Source organism: Haplochromis burtoni, unplaced genomic scaffold, assembly GCF_018398535.1.
Source record: "Haplochromis burtoni strain Fernald_Lab_line unplaced genomic scaffold, NCSU_Asbu1 Contig_305, whole genome shotgun sequence".
Classification (NCBI taxonomy): Eukaryota; Metazoa; Chordata; class Actinopteri; order Cichliformes; family Cichlidae; genus Haplochromis; species Haplochromis burtoni.
Window position 1 is genome coordinate 551,187 of NW_024582666.1, and position 4,751 is coordinate 555,937.

Here is a 4,751-nt window from a genome sequence, read left to right on the forward strand (position 1 = left end):
TTTCATAATCTAATTTAAATGCTTAACAATAAAAAAATGAGCACTAGATATCTCTTTTTGTAAAGAGTCATAAAACTTTAAGAAACAAAAGCCTGTTCATAAACATCCAAATCAATTCTAAGTTAAAAAAAAAAAAGAGACAGTAGAAATATGGCTCCTGGGACATTGCGGGTTCTACAATGAGAATTTTTTTTCTTTATTTCTTTATTTTGTTTTGTTTTCAAAGAAAAACTAAACTTCCCTAATGTACAGTTTCTGTCCCTAAAGTCTGCTCAACTCTTAAGGTCAAAGATGGGGTTAAACAAAAAGCAAAAGTTTGTAGGGTAACATTGTTGCCTGAAAGTTTGTGAACCTTTTAAAAGTACAAGAAGTAGACAGAAAAAAATCAATTAAAGGCATTAGACAAAGTTATTATATCTTATATTGTTATCATACCACTGTATGCACATAATCCCAATTGGTATTATTGGTTATGAAGGTTAGCCCTTGCTTTTCAGATCTGCACCCACATTGTAATAAATCCCTCTCTGTGTTTGCAGTCTTGCCACCACCGAGGTGCAAAATTAGGTATAATATGTCTCCCTGTCATCCTGAGCCATTATATCTCATTTAATCTCATGTGTAAAAAGTAAGAGCCTAACAGTCAAAAACACTTCACTTCACATTTGTAGTTTAAACATTTAGTCAACAATGATTTAATGATGATGAAAGCCCTGAAATTTGGAAGAAAAACAAAGAGACTTCTGTGGAAAAATGTTAATGGTTCGTGAAGTGATCTAGTATTTTTTTCTGATTGTCAAGACTTAGGAGAACAATTTTCAACGGCCAAATTAGGGTTTCAGGTAAACAACTGAAGCTACACCAAAACCGAAGTCCGCGTTGAAAGACACATAAGGGAGGGTTTCTTATGGACACATTGTAGACTAAACTTTTTTAAAATAAACTACTTGAATTCCACTTTTATTATATTATTTAATTGTAAACTTTTTTTTTAAAAAAAAACTCACATGTGTGTAGAAAAGTTAAACCAGGCATAGTTCAAACATGATGAGTGTTTACATGGGACAATGGGAAGAAAAGAATTGGCCAAAGTAGCAGGTTCCATCCCAAATCATGTATATTCTGGTAAGATAATGTCATTAAAAAATGCTGCATGTGCAAGTAGATTTAGACTCTTTTGTGGTATTAGTTACCAAAGCCTTAGCAAAAGATCCTTTAAGACCTTTAGGTGACAGAATTGCCCTCCACCTCGCTGACTTGTTGCTACGGCACATAATCCAAAATGCAACTACATGTTCAGCCAGCCTCTAACAGCACTGCTGGAGTAGTGGTATCGTGCAGGATTCCCATTCTTGTGACCTGGGTTCAATTCACAGGCATTGCAGGAACTTTTATGTGTCCTCTACTTTAGACAAACAACATAAAGTAAACTATGATTTCTAAGACTGAATGCATGCAATGTCATGCAAAATGCATCACATCCTCAGAAAATCTCATGTTATTGTCTAAGTACCATCCATGTCTGATAGAGTGACCAGGTTTCTTTGATTCACATTTTCACTCTCCTCCTCCTGCATTAGTGCTGATGTAGAGCTTTTGTCTGACTGGCTGCTCCAGCTGTTCAGGAGAATACTGCAGATTTATAAAAGGAAATAGACCAGTAACACTCTTCTTTGGCACTAGTTGCCAAGGCCTTGGGAAAAGATCATTTAGGACCTTCATTTGACAGAATTGCCCTCCACCTCGCTGACTTGTTTCTACAGCACATAACTCGAAAGGCAAGATATGTGGCTAACCCAGGACCGCACTGTTAGTGTAGTGATATCATACAAGCTTTCCATTCTTGTGACCTGTGTTCAATTTCCAGGCAGTGCAAAGACTGTTATGCCACCTCTAATTTAGACTAACATCCTGACGTAAACTATGATTTCTAAGACTAAATCATGTCAAGTGTGTCACATCCTCAGAAAGTCTCGTGTTGATGTCCAAGTACAGTACATGACCAGGTTACTTTGCTTCATGTTTTTGCTCTCCTCCTCCTGCATCGGTGCTGATGTAGAGTTTTTGTCTGACTGGCTGCTTCAATTGTTCAGGAGAATACTGCAGTGGCTACTTGAGCCATAATAGCAAATATAAGTGGATGTGGGTATATGATGATGTTACCAGCCGTGTGCAGTGACCATTGTATGCTGAGACCTTTAAATGATTGGTGCACTGTTAGTGTAGTGGTATCATATAAGATTCTCAGGCAGTGTGCTATATCTCACCTCTAGCCCTTCTCTGCAGCTCGTGTCTTTAATAATTCTATCCTAACTGATCATCTAGCGAGATAATGTCACAGAAATAAAAACTGTAAGTAGATTTATAAAAGGAAAAAGACAAGACTCTGCTGTGGCACTGGTTACCAAGGCCTGAGCAAAAGATGCTTTAAGACCTTTAGGTAACAGAAAAATGCAACTACATATGGGGCCAGCTTGCAACAGCACTGCTGGTGTAGTGGTATCATGCAAGACTCCCATTCTTGTGACCTGGGTTCAATTCCCAGGCAGTGCAGATAAATCTTATGTGTCCTCTACTTCAGACTCACATCATAAAGTAAACTATGAGTTCTAAGACTGCTCAGTGGGCCATGCCAAATGCATCACATAGCAACAGGACGTTTGGGTTGCTAAATTAGCTGTCTTTAAAGTTAAAGAAAGTTCACCATTGATCAGTCTTCAACTTTTAAGAGACCATCTTACACTTCTTGGACGGTAGCCATTCGCAACTCTCTGTGAATGGTACTCATGGCCATTGATCAATGGTCATGACAGTTTGCATATTAATGATCATGAAATTGACCTCACGACCCATTATTAGTCAGTGTTGCCATTTTAACTCATTATGCAAGCGTACTATTTATAACCTGGGATACATGCAGTCAGCTGAGACTGAATGAGACACTTGGATGAGTGTTGAAACGTTTGTCCCACTGAAAATGCAACATCCAGATGATCAGAATCAACCTTCTGGGATTATGGGAGTTCTTATAGTTAAAAAAAAAAACTAAAGGAGTATCTTGGATAAGAGGTGAAACGTCTTAAAACAACTCAAAGAAGTCCAGCTTCCTTCTTTCAAGCTTAAGACTGTTAGTGAATGTATCCAAAAATCCCATTATTGTGACCTGGGTTTTATTCCCAAAACTTTAGAAATCTTTAGACCGTTGTCTACTACTACTGCATATACTTGTGCGTCAGTCTGCACTGCTAGTGTAATGATATCATACAAGACTCCCATTCCTGTGAGTCCAGCATACACAGCTGCTATGCATCTGTAAAGTCAAAGGTTATTAATGTGGCTGAGACACTATTCTCTAGACTTTATGTCTCACATCCTCACAAAGGTGGTACAAGGCAACACGGCCTTGGCAGCAGATGTTTTAAGACCTTTAGGTTGCAAAATGGCCTCCATCAGTCAGACTTTTTTTTCCAGCACATACTAAAATCACTTGGTCAGACTGAGAACTGAGAACTTGGAGGCTACAATCACCTGGGAAATGCTGGTATCCTCTAAAAATTGTAGTCCCTTTCTAAAAGAAGGCTAGAAATGCATTTGCTTGGGGTGCGCTGCAGAAGCATTTAGCTGGGTGCCACATGCCAAAGTAACATTCACATGAATGTTTGGAGCCAAGGTTTCCCAGCATAAAATTGCAGAGAGCTTTATGCTGCATAATACTGTCTTTACCAGACTATCTAGTTACCTGGTCCATGGTCCAATATAGACACAAAAGTCCCATTCGTATGACCTGTGCTCAATTCCAAGGCAGGCAGTAAGTGATGCCTTTAGTTCCTGATTTCCTCATGTGGTGTTTAAGAGTCCACCACTATCCTTCAAACAGATCAGCTGCTCTGTATGTGTATAATAAAAAAGTGATTCATGGGAGTGAGCCACTGATCCATAGACCATATCTGATGCATGCCAAATGCCCAACGTCCTCAGAAAGTCACTGTTCAGGGTCTAAGTACAAGTCTCTTTTAGATTTCTTTGGTTCTGGATTTGATGACGTCTCCTATAGCACCCCTTATTTAGATAGTCCAAGCACATGCCATCAAAGACGTTACTATATATGTTGACTTTAGTGGTGTTTGAGCTCCCTTTTAGTAGTGGTTACCACTTTCACGAAATTATATGCACCTGCTGTGGACCTGGAAAAATAAAATGTCACGTATGCTAAATGGTTAATGATTCATCACAACAGCCAGCCATGCAGCACTGCTGGTGTAGTGGCATCATACAAGATTCCCATTCTTGTGACCTGGGTTCAATTCCCAGGCAGTGCAGAAAGTGGTTTGCTTATTTCATGTGACTTCATTCTGGGTTCTGCAGGCGATCTTACATGATATGTCTTTTAGTGAGATACTGAACTCTAAAAGTGTCCCAGATGAATCACTGGAATCCGCTTTATGTGCATAAAAAGCATTACACAGACTTGGAGTTGATGTCAAACAACCCTGACCTGTCAAAGGATGAACTCCACGAGTCATCTGAAAGTGTTTTGTGTAGGTTCTTTAGGTCTTATTGGTTGCATTGTGTGCCTTCATTGTTTTTCTAGTGTACTGATGCTTTGGCGCCAACACCCTGAAATTGTCTTAACTCTGGATTGTGGCAGGGAGCATTAGTCTGTTGAAAAAAGAACATACTGCTGCCATGACGGGATGTAAACTGTCTGCAGCAGTGTTTAGGTTGGTGATATGCGCCAAAATAACATTCAC

At 39.2% G+C, this 4,751-nt stretch overlaps 2 non-coding genes across 2 annotated transcripts; both read left to right on the plus strand.

Moving 5' to 3' along the window:
* The first annotated feature begins 2,482 nt into the window (after positions 1 to 2,482).
* Positions 2,483 to 2,553, plus strand: trnag-ccc. Its single transcript has one exon. It is a non-coding gene; the product is annotated as a tRNA-Gly (tRNA).
* A 1,695-nt stretch (positions 2,554 to 4,248) lies between these two features.
* trnag-ccc lies at positions 4,249 to 4,319 on the plus strand. The gene has a single exon. It is a non-coding gene; the product is annotated as a tRNA-Gly (tRNA).
* Positions 4,320 to 4,751: the final 432 nt, after the last annotated feature.